We start from the raw sequence: 20,150 nt of genomic DNA, 5'->3' as shown, positions 1-20,150 counted from the left end.
AGCCTAAGCTTGTTTGTTGATTTGTTGTGCAAACTGGTTGAAAAAACTCGTTTTTTTTTTTGTTTTCATCTCGTATGAACTCGCTGAGTCCATGTGGGCACTCGACGAGTCCATGAACAAATGCAAGCTACTCGTCGAGTATGTTCTTGCACTCGACGAGTAGAGGCTGCAGGTTTTAGAATTTCGACATTTGTTGCTGGAAATGAACTAGAAACATTACCCGAAATTGTTTTGGTGTTTTAAAACTTGTTTTAGATGGTGTAATGTTTATGCTAATCCATTTACAATGGCAATTATCAAAATTACAAGTTTTTAAGTGTAATTTTTTATTCTTGAAAGTGTTCATATTCATGTTCTTGAACTTATGAAGATTAGATAATCATAGGAATTGCTTGTAACCTTCACGGTAGTTTAATTCATGATCATAATGTGTTTTAATGGAGTCCATAACTTGTCCTCAAGTTATGGAAAACCAAAAGTTTTGAAAGTTTACAAAACTTGCCCTCATGTTTTGGAACAAGTAAAGTCTTTATTAAAACTTTAATTCCAACCCTAAGAATTTTAAAAGTTAAAATTCGACCCTTATACTTTATAATATTATAAGTTAATAATATAAATATATATATATATATATATATATATATATATATATACATATATATATATATATATATATATATATATATATATATTTATATGTATATGTATATGTATGTATGTATGTATGTATGTATGTATGTATGTATAAGATCAAGTCGTCTTACCGCTAGTACGCCTCATTCACGAAGCCAGTCTATAAGGGGGGTATAAGGTTGTTGCCTATAAAATGGCAACTTAATGGGTGTCCACTCTCACACACCACTTCCTTGATCGGTGGAGGGTCGTTAGTCGAACGGGTAGGACAAGGACTTATAAATTCTCATTAAAAGTATGATGAATATTATAAAGTAACTAAATATTTTATTAAATTCCCAATCCTAGTTACTTTAGGAAAAATGTGAATAAGGTGCTAATCCATGAAATTACACTTTACACTTTGTTTAAGTCATTGGTGGAGCGTGTGTGGTTAACCGGCACACTAACTTGGAATTAACAAGGTAGGTAATGTTTATCATAGCATCGGTGGAGCTTGTGTGGTTTATCGGCACATCGATTGAGTGATAAACTTTAAGGGTACCAAGTGATTTGCATGGTTACTTCACACCTCGTTTTGTGATCCTCGGTATCCCAGTCAAAAAACTTGGCGGACACACTCAAGATGGAAACATGCCTTTGAAAAGTTCATTGAATCTAAAAAGAATCTAGGAATTTCTAAGAACCAATTAAAAACCTAATATCTATATTTTGTTTTTCATGGTGGAAATTGGTGAATCGTCATTCACCTACCTTTCAAATATGTTATAGCTTGGATTACGACATACCTCTTCTAAGTTATAATATATTGTGATTGGATCATAGCCTTAATATTACATTTGGGTGTTTTATTAAGGACTCTCTTAATATCTAAACTAATCTTGTTCTCTTCTTTAAGATGTCTTTAAACAATGCTGCTTCTGGCTCTAATCCTAATGTTTCCTTTACCCTTATGAACTTGTGTGGGAAAGTCACTTTTGAGGGATCCAATTTCAATGAATGGATCGAAAACATCAGGATTATTACTCACTACGAGGAAAAAGAACATGTCATTGACAAGGAGCTTAAGGAGATTGATGAGACCACTGCAACTCCCCAGGAGATCGCTGACTTCCGGGCACATGAAAGGGATGCTACAAAAGTGGCATGCATCATGTTGGCGACCATGACAACAGAACTCCAAAAGTCCTATGAGGACTTCTACCCTCTTGAAATGCACCATGATCTGATGGAAACATACCATCAAAGTGTACGACAAGAGAGGTATCAAATCATTTGCTCCATGATAACAACCTTGATGAAGGACGGGGAATCCGTCACGAGCCACATGCAAAAATGCAAAGGTATGTGGATCGATTGTTGAAGCTTAATGTGAACTTACCTGAGGAGCTTGCAATAGATATCATTTTGCACTTCTTACCATCGTGCTATGATCAATTCCGCGCGACATATCACATGAATAAGGAAGAGGTCACACTCAACAAACTTTAGGGACTCCTCAAGACCGTAGAAACAGGTCTTAAGGGTAAGTCGGTTGTTAACACTCCTACTCCAAACTCCGACCCGATTTTGGCAATCGGGAAAGGTCGAGGGAAGAAGAGGAAGAGCTCTTCGAAGGGTACCAAGGCTAGGACCCTTGATGGCTCTTCTTCAAGTGGAACCAAGAAACGTTTTGTCACTCCTACGTCTGACCCAAAAGAGGCTGAATGCTTCTATTGTCATGAAAAGTCACATTGGAAGCGGAACTACCCAAAATACCTGCAAGATGTGAAGGATGGGAAAGTTAAACCCAACCATGCAGGTATTTACACAATCTTATCTAATAACTCACCCCATTCTAACTCTTGGGTCCTTGATACCGGTTGTGGTATTCATATCTGTTCTGATTTGCAGGAACTAAGAAGAAGTGAGAATGTGGAGCATGGAAGAGTAAACTTAATCATGGGGAATAGGAAATCTTTACCTGTCACCAAGATTGGAGTTTATACTTTATCACTAAGTAGTGGGTTTAATTTAGATTTGAATAAATGTTGTCATTCTACATAAATGGCAAGAAATATTATTTCCTTTCATGCATTGTATAAACAAGGTTTTACATTTTCATTTGATAATGAAGTTGGTTCAATTAATGCTTTCTTTAATAATGTTCTTTATTTTAAAGCATTACCTTGTGATGGTGTGTATGAAACTGTATCTGTGGTTGATAACTTAGGAAATAATGTATTGTGTATTGATTTTGTTAATGATAATAACGTGGATAGAGCGTCATTGTGGCATTGTCGTCTTGGACATATAAGCAAGAAATGCATAGGCCAACTCCAAAAGGATGGAGTCTTGGAGTCATTTGACCTAAGGTCAGATGATAGTTGCGAATCATGCTTACTTGGAAAAATCACAAAGTCACCCTTCACAGGTTCTTGTGAGAGGGGTGAAGGTTTGTTAGATCTCGTACACACGGATGTGCATGGAACATTAAGATATGGATATGTCTACTTAATCAAGCATAAGTCAGAGACTTTTTAAAGGTTTAAAGAGTTTAAACAGGAAGTCGAGAATCAATTGGGCAGGAACATTAAGATGCTTCGATCCGATCGAGGTGGTGCGTATCTTAGTTCAGAGTTCCTCTACTATCTTAGGGAATGTGGGATTGTCTCACAATTGACACCTCCCAGGACACTGCAGTTGAATGGTGTGGCTGAGAGGCGTAATCGAACCTTGTTGGATATGGTTCGTTCTATGATGAGCCGAGATTTGCTACCAATCTCATTTCGGGGGTATGCCTTCGAGACTGCCGCCCATATCCTTAATCTGGTCCCTACAAAGAAAGTTGCCAAAACTCCTCATGAGATGTGGACTGGTAAAGTACCCAAACTGGACCACATCAATATTTGGGGTTTCAACGCTTGTGTGAGACGCGAGACTCATGATAAGCTCAAACCTCGAAGTGAGAGTTGTATTTTCATCGGCTACCCACAGAAATCCTTTGGTTACCTCTTCTACAGGCCTAGTGAAAATGTGGTCTTTGTAGTTAGGAGGGCTGTCTTTCGAGAGAAAGAGTTCATAAGCCAAGGAAACAGTGGGAGGCAAGTTGATCTTGAAGAAATTCAAAAGTCAAGTGGTGAAGGAACTTCATGATGGGTTTTGTACATAAGAACATTCCTATGTGCGCATACAAACCCTAATGCTTGGATCTAGGTTTCTATAATTAAACATGCATTCAATCCAAGACTCTTAATGGCTAATTAGGTATAAGAGCACTACAAAATCAGAGTTAGAAGCATACCTTGAAACACTTGTTTGATCTTCTTATTCTTGGAGCTTTAGAGTCACACTTATCACTCCTCTAATGGCTTACAAACACCAACTAGCAAGGAGGTGCTGGTTTCCCTATCCCAAAGGGTCTATTTATACTTGTAAGACTCCTAGGGTTTCACCCTTAAACCCTAATTAGATAACTTAGACTCTAACCAATCCTAATCCTTTCCTTAGATATGCTATGGACGAATTTAAGGCTATCCCAAGCCCTAGAATTTTTCCAACCCATATTCTTTAAGGATTTACAGTCTAAAGTGTAACTATCAAACAATTGATAGTTTATACCCTCTTATTTAATTAATCTCTTTAAGTCACCAAATTAATAATAATTAATCTATGACTTATATTAATCAAATAACAATATTATTATTCATTCTATTCTCTCATAATAAATCATCCTACCAAGTTGCTATGGTGAAGGCAACCCAAAAGGACCATGCATAATCGGGTCAAATACTTGCCTAATATAGTTGCAGCCTTAGACACTATTCCAACAGTCTCCCACTTGGATAAGTCTAGTAACTATATGCACAAGCACAATCCGATTTGCAATCGTAGCTCTCAAAGACACTGTCAAAATCTGATCTAATCAATCTTGTCCTTTAGATAAGGGATCGTACAGTCCTCCGTTAGATATCATGCTGACAATTCTATGGAATGATTAGTCTTGCATTTGGTTTCTCGATCTCCGATTTATTTGACATAAAACTTAATCGAACACATCAATTCAGTTCTGACCGGGCCCGACACATAAGTCAAATCAAATCATCGAGCGGCCGAGATATCGCTTTTTCCTTCTTAGGATAAAAGTTACAGATAAACTTCGACTTATATGCATTTACTTATTCATTAACCAACTATACACAATAATGCGTTTTATAACATTGAGTTACCAATGCGTTTTCGCATCATCAATGTACAATCAATTAACAAATAACAAACCATATATCTAGGTTTTAAGATTATATGATATTATCATCTTGCGAGCACCCTTTTATCACATTTCATAAGGTGATTCCAGGAAGCGCGGGTTTGTTCCAATGCTCAAAACTAGTTCATAAGCACTCATGAACGTTGCAACAATCTTTTGCTATGTCTAAAACCATTTAGACAATCTACACACCTATTCATGACAATCTTCATTCATATCTACTTCCGACATATGAACGATTGTGGACAATTTGAACAATTCGATTATTCTTAATAAACTAAATTATTATGGAAGTCAAAACATGCAAAGTGAAACAATAGTTAAACAATTAACATAAGACAGTAACATTACTTATAAATAAAACTCCTTTATTTAATCATCAAATGTTAATTACATTTATCTATTATACGTTTCTAATACTCTCTAATCTATGCTAATATCATCCTTCAGCCCAATACTCCTAGCATGCTACAAATGCTTAACCCTACTCAGTTCCTTCGTAAGTGGATCTACTGAGTTATCTTCTGATGATATCCTCTTCACTACGAGTTGTCCTTCTTCTACACGATGTCTAATAAAGTAATATTTTCTGTCGATATGTCGTGATCTACCATGATCTCTCGGTTCCTTGGTCAAGGAAACTGCTCCTTCATTATCATAGAAAATCTCCATGGGATCATTTATGGCAGGTACAACTCCAAGATCACCTATGAAGTTCTTCATCCATATTGCCTCCTTCGACGCTTCGCTCGCTGCAATGTGCTCTGATTCGCACGTTGAATCAGCTACGGTTTCCTGCATGGAACTTTTCCAAGTTACTGCTCCTCCATTCAGGGTAAAGACCCAACCCGACTGCGAACGGTAGTTGTCCCTGTCGGTCTGAAAGTTGGCGTCACTATACCCTCGCACCTTCAAGTCATCACTCCCTCCAAGGACTAAGAACCATTCCTTTATCCTCTGAAGGTACTTAAGGATATTCTTCACCGCAATCCAATGGGCTCTGCCAGGGTTCCCTTGATATCTACTAACCATGCTCAAAGCAAAGGCTACATCTGGGCGAGTAAAAGTCATAATGTACATGATTGAGCCAACTGCAGAAGTGTATGGAACTCGGCTCATTTCAGCTTCTCAGCTTCGGTACTCGGACTTTGAGTCTTACTCAAATTGGCATTACTTTGTATCGGTAATTCTCCCTTCTTCGATTATTCCATACTAAAACATTTTAGTACCTTCTCTAAGTAAGTGTTCTGACTAAGTCCTATTAGTCTCTTACTTCTTTCTCTTACTATCCTTATTCCCAAAATATAGGAAGCCTCTCCGAGGTCCTTCATAGCAAAGCACCTCCCGAGCCAATACTTAACCTCCTGCAGATTCGGGACGTCGTTTCCTATGAGTAATATGTCATCGACATATACAACGAGGAAGCTTACTACACTCCCACTGGCTTTGACATATACACATGATTCATCTTCGCTTCGTACAAATCCAAACTCTTTGACTTTCTCATCGAAGAAAATATTCCATCTGTGAGACGCTTGCTTTAGTGAAATAATGAACTTCTCAAGCTTACACACTCTATTCGGATGCTTCGAATCCACAAACCCCTCTGGCTGAGCCATGTAAACATCCTCAGCTAACTTCCCATTAAGGAAAGCGGTCTTGACATCCATTTGCCAAATCTCATAATCATGAAATGCGGCAATAGCTAGCATCACTCTAATAGATTTTTTCTTCGCAAATGGTGAGAAGGTTTCTTCATAGTCAACTCCGGGAGTTTGAGTAAAGCCCTTTGCAACCAATCGCGCTTTATACGTGTGTACCTTTCCATCCATGTCGGTCTTCTTCTTGAAGATCCATTTGCACCCAACGGTCTTACGTCCAGGCACATTATCAACCAAATTCCAAACTTGGTTATCATACATGGATTGGATCTCGCTATCCATTTCCTCTTTCCACTTTGCAGACTCCGAGCCTGCCATGGATTCCTTATAGCAATTAGGTTCATCAAGGTTTATTAGTGTACTATCACTAATATACGTGTCCCCTTCGGTAGTAATATGAAAACCATACAACTGGGGTTGAACACTAACTCTTTCGGAACGTCTAAGAGGTAATTATACGTCAATTGGTTCAACCGGAGCTTCCTCCTTGGGTTGAGCGCCAGTGGTAGAGGTTCATTCATCTATCGACTCTTAAATCTCTTCAAGATCGATTTGCCTCCCACTGTCTCCTTGGCTTATGAGTTCTCTCTCTCTCTCAGAAAACTCCTCTCCTCGCAACAAAGATAACATTGTCCTTCGGTTTATAGAAGAGATATCCAAAGGATTTCTGCGGGTAGCCGATGAAAATACATTGCTCACTACGAGGTTCGAGCTTGTCGTGAGTATCACGTCTTACGAAAGCCTCGCAACCCCAAACCTTGATATGTGCTAACGAAGGATCTTTCCCAGTCCACATCTCGTGAGGTGTTTTGGCAACCGTCTTAGTAGGGACTCGGTTAAGGATATGGGCGGCAGTCTCTAAGGCATACTGTCAAAAAGAGATAGATAGCGAAGCACAACTCATCATAGAGCGAACCATGTCCAACAAGGTTCGATTATGCCTTTCTGCCACACCATACAATTGTGGTGTCCTAGGTGGCGTCAATTGTGAAACTATTTCACACTCCTTGAGATAATCGTGGAATTCAAGACTTAGGTACTCTCCTCCTCGATCGGATCGAAGCATCTTGATCTTCCTGCCCAATTGATTCTCCACTTCACTTTTGAAATCTTTGAACTTTTCAAAGGTTTCTGACTTTTGCTTGATTAAGTAGATATACCCATATCTACTATAGTTATCGGTAAAAGTAACGTAGAAGCGGTTTCCATCCTTCGTGGTAGATCTAAACGGTCCACACACATCGGTATGTATGAGGTCCAATAGACCCTCACCCCTTTCGCACGTACCAGTAAAGGGTGACTTAGTCATCTTTCCAAGTAAACAGGACTCGCATGTGTCATCTTCCCTAAGGTCGAATGACTCCAACACTCCATCCTTTTGGAGTTGGGCTATGCGTTTCTTGTTGACATGTCCAAGACGACAATGCCATAAGGATGCCTTATCCATACTATTGGAAGAATCCATGCATAAAACATCATTTCCTAAGTTATCAACAATCATAACAGTTTCATAAATTCCATTACATGGTATAGCTTCAAAGTAAAAGACACCATTCAAATAAGCTAAAATAGAACCATTCTCATTATTAAAAGAAAATCTAAAACCTTGTCTAAACAAACCATGAAATGAAATGATGTTTCTAGCCATTTCTGGCGAATATCAACAATTGTTCAAATCTAAAGATAAACCATTCCTAAGCACTAAAGAATACACTCCAATCTTGGTCACAGGCGACGATCTTCTGTTCCCCATGATTAGATTTATTCTTCCATGCTCCACGTCTCTATTTCTTCTTAGTCTCTGCACATTAGAACAAATGTGGTAACCACAACCGGTATCAAGAACCCAAGAAATATCATGAGATGAATCTTTAGATTTAATTGTGTATATACGTGCGAAAGATGGCTTGATCATTCCTTCCTTGATGGCTTGCACGTACTCCGGGCAACTTCTCTTCCAATGTCCTATCTTGTGGCAGTGGTGGCACTCTGCCTCCTTCGGGTTAGGGCATGGCTTAGCAGGATCAAATTTGGTCCCACTAGAAGAGGCACCATCTCGGGCTTTCACCTTGCGATGGTTCTTAGACGAAGCCTTCCTCTTCTTTCCCTTTCCTTGTCCAATTGCCAAGATAGGAGCGGCGGGCGGATTGGGAGTTGGTGCAACAGACTTGTCCTTGAAGTTGCTCTCAGCAACCCTCAAGAGACCTTAGAGTTTGCTTAGGGTGACCTCTTCTTTGTTCATGTGATAGGTCATCCTAAATTGATTGTAGCTTGGAGGCAAAGAGTGAAGCACCATGTCGATCGCCAAGTCTTCCCCAAAGTCAACGTTTAACTTTCGAAGGCGGTCGACATACCTTTGCATATTTTGCAGGTGCACGGTAAGAAACTCTCCATGACCCATATTAGCGGAAATCATGTTAGTGAAAATATCATAACACTCTTGTCTCGCGTTTTGATGGTATCTTTCCAATAAGTCTTGGTGCATTTCGTACGGACACATGTCCTTGTAGGACTTTTGGAATTCGGAGTTCATAGTTGCGATCATGATGCAATGTACGTTCGTTGCATCACGCTTGTGAGTTTCAAAAGCGGTCATTTCCGCGGGAGTAGCGATTTCGGGGTTGATTTTCTCGAGCTTCTCATCGAGGACATACTCCTTATCCTCATAGCGAGCAATCGTGTGAATGTATCTTATCCATTCGCTAAACTTTATTCCATCAAAGGTGACCTTTTGACAAAGGCTCATCAAAGTGAACGAACTAGCAGCAACATTGTTAGCGTTCGACATCTACAATAGAAAGGACAAAGATTGATTAGAATGTGAATCCCTAATTATCACCTAATAAGAAAAATTAGGGCCAGGATCCAACAACAATATTCACACATTAGAAAAGGGATGTCGTAATCTAACATCCAAACAATTTGAAGGTAAGTGAATGACGATTCACTAATTCTCCACCATGAAAAACATAACTTTAAGTCCTAAATGTATTGAGAATTCCTAGGTTCGGATGAGATTCATTGAAACTTTTCAATGTCATGTTTAAATCTTGATATGCCCCTCTTGTTTGTGACTGGGATACCGAGGATCACAAAGTGGGTGTGAATTACCATGCAAATTGACATGGTGCCTTCATTGTAACGATCACATATTCGATGTGCCGGTAAACCACACACGCTCCATCGAACTATGATAAACAATGAATCACCCTTTGCCACCTTCGCTTAGAAGCAATTAGTGTGCCGGTAAACCACACACGCTCCACTAACTTCTTAGCAAGGTGCAAAGTGTAATTTCATGGAATTGCATCAATTCAATTTTCCTAAAGTAACTAAGATTGGGAAATTTTAAGAAAACATGTAGTTACTTTGTATTTCTTATTATACTTTTAATGAGAGGATAAGGTTGCCCTATCCTACCCGTTCGGCTAACGACCCTCCACCGATCAAGCAAGCGGTGGGTGTGAGTGTACACCCATTAAGCGCCATTTTATAGGCCACAACCTTATACCCACCTTATAGATCGGCTTCATGAATGAGGCCTACTAACGGTAAGACTAGCTTTTAAGTTATACATATATAGATATTAATCTTGTAATATTATATTAGTATAGGATTGGATTTTAAACTTGTAAAAAATTCTAGGATTTGAAATTTAAATTGTCTAAATTAACCTTTTAATCACAAAATATAAATTTCAAAACTTGAGGGCAAGTTTTTAAACATTTAAAAACATAAAGGATCAAATAACAAATAATTCAAATTAACAATTAATCACATAATTGTCCATATTTTATTTATTTATGAATTTTTGAAAAACAATTTACCAATTTAATCAAAATAATTAATAATTATCATATAAGGAAATTAAATATTTTATTAATTGATAAATATCTTCAATTAGATCAAAAATATAGTCATATATATATATCATAAAATCAGATTTGGGTTGATCTAATATGATTAAGGTAAGTTTCCATAAGATAAATATGAAAAAATCCCGTTTTTAGCTCTTCCTGACGCTCGGACTCGCCGAGTACCCAAACTGGACTCGCCGAGTCAGGCCAACTCGCCGAGTCCACTATGAGACTCGCCGAGTCCATGACTCAGAAACACAAAAATCAAATTTTGCAGTTAACATTCAAACAATTAAGCATCAATTTAATAGAAACCAATCTAGGCTCTGATACCACTGATGGGTTTTATACATAAGAACATTCCTATGTGCGCATACAAACCCTAATGCTTGGATCTAGGTTTCTCTAATTAAACATGCATTGAATCCAAGACTCCTAATGGCTAATTAGGTATAAGAACAATACAAAATCAGAGTTAGAAGCATACCTTGAAACACTTGTTTGATCTTCTTATTCTTGGAGCTTTAGAGTCACAATTGTCACTCCTCTAATAGCTTACAAACACCAACTAGCAAAGAGAATGATTCGAGAGAAAGGAGAGTGAAGAAAATCGGCCTGGGTATCCTTGCTGTAAAGGAGGTGCCGATTTCCCTATCCCAAGGGGTCTATTTATACTTGTAAGACTCCTAGGGTTTCACTCTTAAACCCTAATTGGATAACATAGACTCTAAGCAATCCTAATCCTTTCCTTAGATAAGCTATGGACGAATTTGAGGCTATCCCAAGCACTAGAATTTGTCCAACCCATATTATTTAAGGATTTACAGTCCAAAGTGTAACTATCAAACAATTGATAGTTTATACCCTCTTATTTAATTAATCTCTTTAAGTCACCAAATTAATACTAATTAATCTATGACTTATATTGATCAAATAACAATATTATTATTCATTCTATTCTCTCATAATAAATCATCCTACGAAGTTGCTATGGTGAAGGCAACCCAAAAGGACCATGCACAATCGGGTCAAATACTTGGCTAATATAGTTGCAGCCTTAGACACTATTCCAACACTTCAAACACTAGCACTCAACTTGAGGAGGAAACTCCCGTTGAGCCAATTGAGAAGTATGTACCTCTGAGATGTTCCACAAGGGTTAGGAATGCACTTGAGCATTACTATGGATTCCATATTACTACGGAAGGTGATACACTTATCAGTGATGAGACACTGATAGCTTTGGATGAACCTAACACTTACGTGGAAGCCATGGCAGGCCCTAAGTCAGCCAAGTGGAAACAAAAAATGGATGGTAATGTACACACTGATAGCTTTGGTTGAGAATGTACCAGGTCGTAAGAGTGTAGGATGAAAATGTATGTTCAAGAAGAAGATCGGCATGGATGGTAATGTACACACTTATAAGGCGTGACTGGTTGCAAAGGGTTTCTCACAAACTCCGAGAGTTGATTATGATTAGACCTTTTCTCCAGTGGCCAAGATTAAGTCTATTAGCGTTCTGTTAGCCATAGCCTCATTTCATGACTATGAAATATGGCCAATGGATGTCAAAACCACTTTCCTTAATGGAAAATTTGCTGAGGATGTTTACATGTGTGACAACCATCAAATTTCGATCAAGTCAAAGTCAACTAAAGTCAGCAAGTCAAACCGTTTGACTCAATTTGCCCATGAGTACTAAAATTCACACTATGAAACTTCTACATAACTTCTATTCTAATGAGAAATCATAAAACAAAAAGTGCGAACATCTAGATCTCCTTAAACAAAAACTGTAGTACGTGGCGAGCCAAACCGATAAAACAATGATGCATACTCATCGGGAGTGTGTAAGATCCTTAAACAAGGCTTAACAGGGTTTACGAACCATGCATTGCGATGCCGGACACTCACAATTGTCACACATGGATCCTCTCTCAATCCTTTTCACTCTATCTCTCTCTCTCTATGTCAAATCTCTCCCAAATCTCTCCAAGTGTGTGAAATCTCTCTCAAATATCTCTCTGTATTAGAAATCTCTCCAAGAATGTCGAATCTCTCCCAAATCCCTCTAAGTATGTGAAATCTCTCTCAAATATCTCTCTGTATTAGAAATCTCTCCAAGAATGTCAAATCTCTCCTAAATCTCTCCAAGTATGTGAAATCTCTCTCAAATATGTCTCTGTATGAGAAATCTCTCCAAGAATGTCAAATCTCTCCCAAATCTCTCCAAGTATGTGAAAACTCTCGCAAATATCTCTGTGTATGAGAAATCTCTCCAAGAATGTCAAATCTCTCCCAAATCTCTCCAAGTGTGAGAAATCTCTCCCAAATCTCTCTCAAAAGTTTCCCGTAACTTTTTGGAATCATTCGGGTCATTCCGACCCTTAACCGGGTCAAAAACGGCTTAAAACGGGGTAAAAACGAGAAAACGGGACCTTAAGAACCGAAACCCTTCTTAAGGAGCCGAAGCTCCTTAAGGCCGAGATTAAACACCGAAGATCGAGCCTCTGTTGGCTAAGAAACCGGAGACCGAGCCTCTGTTGGCTAAGACACCGAACACCGAGCCTCTGTTGGCTAAGACGCGAGGACCGAGCCTCTATTGGCTAAGATGCGCGAGGACCGAGCCTCTGTTGGCTAAGACGTGCGAGGACCGAGCCTCTGTTGGATGTGGCACGCGAGGACCGAGCCTCTGCCTCTGTCGCTTCTCGTTCTGCTTCTTTTCTCGCTCTGTCTCTACCCGCCTCTCTGTCTCTTCCCTACTCTCGGTCTCTGCCCGCCTCTCTGTCTCTTCTCTCCTCTCTGTCTCTACTTCGCGCCCCTCTGTTCTCCTCCCTCCTCTCGGTTCCTTCCCTTCTCTCTTCTTCCCTCTCGGTTCTGCCTCTCTCTCTCTCTCGGTTCAGCACCAGAAGGCCGAACCTCGGCCAGACTTCGGGAAATTGTCACTTTTAGCCCATTTTTGATATTTTTAACATTTTAAGTCCGTTTTTCATGATTTTAAAGCGGGATTTTCTCCAGAAATTATATTTTAATATAATAAAATCTAAATATTCATAATTTAAAAATATTTTGATGAAAATCATTATTTAAATAATAAAAATCAAGTGGGTGAATTATTAAAGGTGGAGTGTTGACTTTGCCTTATCCAATGTCACAAGCAACCACCCCACACCCACTCTTTGACTAACCACACCTCCCCACCTTACCTAGGTCACTTCAATGTCCCTCACACCCAATTTACACTTATTCCCACGTTTTTGAGCTGGAACAAACATCCTCTCTCCTCATTTCTCTCATTTTCTCCCATTTCACTAAGTATCAAACACCACTTTTCTCTCAAACTTTTTCTCCACCAAACTCGAGATTCAAGGCTGATTATCAAGTTTTCTTCCACTCTTAGTAAGTATAATTCATCCACCTTATGATTATCTCACTTATTTCCACTCAAATCATGGATATCTTACACAAACTCCATCATATTAGCATCAGAGCTTCGAATCTTCAAATGATTCTTCAAGTGTTCTTGGGTTGAACACTTCTCTTCTTCAACACTTATCTACTGAAATCACTAAAGGTGAGTTCATACCCCTACATTTTTATGTTTTCTCAAGTTTTCAGGGGGGGAATACAAGTTAAAACACTAAGAACATAACTAAATTTTTCTAACAGCCTTCATCAGAAAAGTTCAACTCCATTCACGGACTGTTTTGGGCATCTTAAACATTTTGGTTTTAAAAACTGTACAAGGAGCAAATAGTTCAAGTTTTTAGCTTTAAAATGACTACTTGCACATCTCCATACGATTTTTCTACAATTTATGGTTATTTTTACAAAACTGCCTATCATTTCAAACAACAATCCGGACCAGTCTGTGATTGTGGACTTTTTCACCCAAGTTGAAGGTCATTAAAAATCGTGATAAAAATTATGAGTAAACTAGACACATTTTGTGAACTCTCAGAATTTACGGATCTAGTTTTCGACTTCGTATGATTTTTCTATGATTTTTCCAAAACAGGGCAGAATTGCTAAATTTAGCCAACAGCATGTAAATATCATAACACTTTGTAATATGTTGAGCAAAGTGTATAATCATAAGCTCTAATTATTGAATGTGTTTCTTTGTTAGTTTATCATCATGAACTGAAACTAAGTCATTCATAATAAATATATTTCATTCATTTTAGAACACGTATATTAAACTATAAAAAGTATAGTTTGATAAATTCATAACACTAATACATTTCTATAAAAGAATTCATACATATTACATACATTTTAGATAAACTATAATAGGTATAGTTTATGATACATCACTCAACACACTCGTACAAAAAGGGTACATTCATACAAGAAAGATTTATATTCACACACATTTCACGTAAACTTGTTAACCTATATTGTGAGACTCTCTCTCTCTCTCTCCCCGTACGTCCGAGTGCGGGATATAATTCCTGGTAGTTATAATCAGAATCTCCTTGAGGGAGAACGTGATACTTGTATATAGATCTATATTGGGTTTGACACCCCACACCTTGCTGCTAGCTACAGTTGGACCTGCAGGTCTACGGGTGACAAATGTCATTTTATTTTTCGCGACACTGAGAACGTCGTGGCAGGTTCACATAGTCATAGTATGATTATAGCGACTCACATAGGGATATAACAATCCATAAGTTTACGGGATTTTATTTTTAAAACCTTAATGAGTTTTATGTCGATTTAAAAATCACTTTTTATCTCTATGAGTACAAATATTACTGTACACTTTTGGTTTTGGTAGTTACGACTACACATCATTTGAAACCACATTTATACTTTTAAGTATGGTCAATACTTGTTATTTCTCGGTCCTCTAATTTAGGACTACATATATATAAAGTATTAACGAACATGAGAACATACAGAAATTTCATTTAATTCAAACGCGTCCATGTCCATTTAAGTACATAACATTTTCTAATTAATAAGAAAGGTTACTTATACATTTTGGTCTGCAGTCATAAGACTACATTACGCATATTTTAAAGAAAATATCGGATTTTCTGGATGCATATTGTAACGCTTTTATAAGGAAAACGATTTACTTTTCCAACGAAATTTCTTATGAACTCACCAACCTTTGTGTTGACACTTTTCAAAACTACTTGTATTCTCAGGAATTCAGTGAAAACAGGAAATCAACAACGTTTTGAGGATGGGACGATAAATCGTCAAACAATTCATTTTGTATTATAATGTAATTGATGGGAATCATGTAAACATGTGCTTTGATGTAACGTTTTCAATTATATTTGTGTTGGTTGTATTTACTTTGAGCACTATTATACTCTTTGTTGTGATACTCTACATGAAGTCCTCCACCCCCGGACGTTTCCGCCATCCTTGGTTTGGGGGTGTGACAGATTGGTATCAGAGCATTGTTTATAGTGAACTCAGTATATCAAACCACATAAGATATACAAACTATAAATGCATTGGGACTAAGTCTCTTATTTAAAGTTTCAAAGCAACTATACTTTTAGAAATAAATAGTTTCTTATTAAAGGTATACATGCATACATACATATTAAGGTCAGCACCACTCTAGAATAAAAGAAAAGTAATGATTGTTGAATATCACAGGTAAGCTCGGGGATGTATGGTCAGTCTTGGGAGTGGCATAGCCTGATCAACTATGCTGGTCCGAGGAGTGATTAGCACATGCCCAAGTATAGTTGTGATATGGCAACAAGTCTAAAACTTACCAACACTACCACAATGAGAACATTAGAATAGAAGATGAGTTTAAAATACTATAGGCGTATTTTGTAATCTCATAACTTATATGAAAACTAAATAGATCCTTATTAATAGGTCTATAGTCCCTAAGTGGGTACTTAAGGTTATATATAACTTAGAAATTATAGACTTAGAATTGTGGTCATTACTTTACTTCCTTTTCCTTGTTTGGATGTGGACTTAGAGTGGGATCACTTATTCAAAGGTCTATCGTATCTTGTTATATGTAATTAGTATGCACTACGTCATTATAGAAGTAACTAATAAGGATCACCCCTATAAGTAATTGATAATAGAGTTAGACGCATAGTACTTATCTCCTCCCCTTCTATTCTCGCAAATACGGCATAGCAAAATCCTACTTACCGGACGACCCTTACTTTCCTAATCCGAACTCGAGGAATGGTGAACGATTATGAGAAGAATCATAAGCGGGACCGGAGGTAATCAATCCTCCATGCATAGCAAGGGTTCCGTGAACCGTTTCGACTATAACGAACCCATGAACCGTTGGACAATCGTGATCGAGGGTTGAATGTCGACAACAATGAAAACAACCACCATGTGGAGACCAACGAGGGTGCTATGACCTCAACCACGGGGGACCGACGGACAGAGCCCTCCCGGCAAAGACCCGGCGGATCGCGATCATCGGGGATTAAAACAAGAAGACTACAATCTGAGTTCAGAAAACTACGCACTACTATAGACCCCACCATCTCATGTACCGGTGACTCAGAATTATACTACTATTCCCGAGACCAACTCTCTTTTAGGACCTTATCACCGCTCGTGAAGTGGAAAGAGAGTAACAGGGTAGGACACACATCATTCAAAGAAAGGATGATTGTAGCCAAGCGTTGATTGGCAAAGCTACAAAATTGCATCGACCTTGCCTCAGGCATCACAAAGGATGGATCATCGTAAGTAGAGTTCATGCCGCTCACCAGGCCTGGTAAATTAGCTTCATAAGTATGCGTTGGTGCTACTCTATTGTAAGTAAAAATCACGACACTACAAACTAAATGGTTATACTAATCGAGAAAGCTATCTACTATCAAAACCCGCCCATGCACAAATGTGAAGTAGACCTGCATCAAGATCAAAATTTTCACTAAAATCATGATTACTAAAGTCATATTAACAAGATGGGCTTAGGATGTACCTAACAGACTCGAAGGACTATCTAGCCTTAATTATATAACTAAACATACATCAACAGGTCGTGATGAGGACTTAGCTTGGGTCAAGTATAAGGTTTCACTTGAATACAGAGCTACTAAAATATATGAGTTTATTATACAAAGAATCTCGTTATAAATTGTTTTCAGAACACCCTAAACAACCGAACTTTGATACAAATCGATATGAGATAAACTTAGTTAGAAAACTCGCGACATATAGCCATCCTAGAAACTCATTATCGTCTCACCTTTAAGCATTTGTTGAGAAGTTTCTTCTTCATAGACCCAGGGGTGCGATCATACCAACACTAATGCACCGGATCCCCTCAAGATTCCTCAGCCAAGATTGTTCGGACAAACATGATTCTAAGAGGAGTAAAACTTAACGTCCGCATGAAACCCACTCCTACCTACTGCCATAACTCCATCTCGAGAGCGTTAGTAGAAACACTAAGGATAGTACAGTAATGTGCAAAAATGTATATGCGTAAAATATAAATTGTAAGGATGCACTTAAGACAATCATTTCCACTAACGAAGTCATTTTTCGTCATGAAACAGAGCTATGTCTTCACCAAGAGGCAACAAACCAACTAGCAAGGTGCCAACACTTCGGATAGACGCTGCTACTTTTCAAGCTGCAGTCACGGCAGCTGTGGCAGCCGTCATGGTGCATTTCAATACTAACAACATCAACAAGGGTGGAAGCGATACTAACAATACAAATTATGGTAACAATCAGGGACACCAATGGGTACCTACCAACAAAAATACCTCAGGCCACGAACCTACGAACAAGAAGAGAAAGTTTTGGGACATGAAAGAGCGCCACCAATCTAAGGGATACACTAAAAGACAATAACCTAGGGCCGCCCCTACCATTACAACAGCAGTCATGACAAATTCCTCGACACTAGCCTCGGGGTCTGCCACCCAAATGTCTGCCATACCATATGAGGGATCACTCCCAAAGTGCAACAAATGTGGCTTTCATCACCATGGGGCTTGCCGGGAGATGCACTGTAAAAACTGCAACAGGAAAGGGCATATCGTTCGTTTCTGTAGGGCCTCGGCCCATCACCTCCCTTCAATCACCTGCACCAAGGTAGGCCCAGTATGCTACCTATGCGGTGAAACGGGACACTTCAAGAGAGAATGTCCAACTGAGAAGAACGACGAAGGAACAGGAGGAATGTGACGAACACACCAACAGGAGCAGCAAGGGAACCATGTTAGGACTTTTGTAATGTTCCCAACGATAATACGTTTAAGTACTATATGTTTGTAATGAATTTGGTACGCTTACTAAAGTAACCTTCCTTCTAAAAAGTAGCTAAAATATTTTCTCTCTCATACAAATCAAACCAAAGACATTCATATGTGACCTTAGGAGCATTACCTGTAAGTTGTAATGACTTTGTCCATACATCGGGGATAATTTAAAATCAAAATACTTAAGTCTTGAAATAGATAATTCCATCCTGACTCCGATTCCATGTCTAGTATTAGGGGTTGAGTGGGGTCACCCACTCGACAAATTTCACGATGTCAATTTACATACGACAATCATATACCGCTCGATCGTAAGGAGACCTTTCAGGAGTCATGATATCAAGTATCATTACTGGCTATCGAAAACACACCCACTACCAGTGCTAGACACTGTTGTAGGAATCATCTACAATAATCATAACATCAAACAAAACGGAACACACCGAAAAGAAATACAGGATACTCTATCACTCTATTGATCTCTTCCTTTGTATACAACTTATCTCATGTTATCTAAAAAGATAGTGTTGCCGTATTCCAATTTTGATTAATATTGCCCTCGTCTTCCTGATTAAACGACTACAAAAGGGCTTTTCGCCTAACCCCTGAATATCGAAACTATCGTCTCTCATAAACACCCAGCACGGACCTTTGGGTCATCTCTTGCTGTGGAACTCCAAAACACGAACCAGAGGAGTGTCATACTTCCCGAAGCCTTATCACATGTATATACGGGAGACCTTCGGGATTGTCGCGCATGTAGCAGACAAGATTCAAGCATAGAAGCTTGGGACAGATAGAGTACGAGTCCTGCCATGAGCTGCGGGCTAAGGTTGCCCAGAAGGACGAGTGAATGTCCTACCATTCAAAAAGGCCTAGTCGCGTAAACCAAACCCACATACTTCCTACCGAGCTACAAGAGCTGTCAGGTCAAACCTATCGAACTACTCAACAATGAAATTGAAGAACCAAGTTTCTCACCCTGAAAAGCTCTCGTCTTATTCTTCAAATTAGAAAGACAAATTGCTCACAATTCCATCGATTTCAGAGGCCCCGACAACATCTCTAATAGAAACCTTTACTATCTGCCTCGCAGTGACGAATAGGCCGACCAACCTCAAGAAACGAGGTACCCTTCAGGAATTGGGCCTGAGATCTGAATATCACCAGTCACGAGTATGGAAGAAGGATATCCGAGAACAATCCTCCAATTTCGATGAAGATGTTGAAAGTTCGTTGTGATAACCCTCGGATAGGACCAGACCCACTCGTTGGATTCATGAACGTAATAAATAGGATATACCCTTCTTGCTAGGATCAGTTCATCATCGTCATTACAAATGACTTACTTATCTACCCTCGTAGTAAGAAGGAAACCAAGGAGAGCAGCTACAACAAACCACGGAAGAAATACGATCAGAGAAGTATTACCCGAAGTTCTCTAGATACGAGTTTTGGAATTGAGGAGTTCAATTCTCAAGACACATCGTTACCAAGGTGGAGATTCATAAGG

The sequence above is a fragment of the Lactuca saligna genome, chromosome 4 (genome assembly GCF_052625555.1).
Source record: "Lactuca saligna cultivar CGN05327 chromosome 4, ASM5262555v1, whole genome shotgun sequence".
Taxonomy (NCBI): domain Eukaryota; kingdom Viridiplantae; phylum Streptophyta; class Magnoliopsida; order Asterales; family Asteraceae; genus Lactuca; species Lactuca saligna.
Note: the sequence above shows the minus strand (reverse complement) of the source record.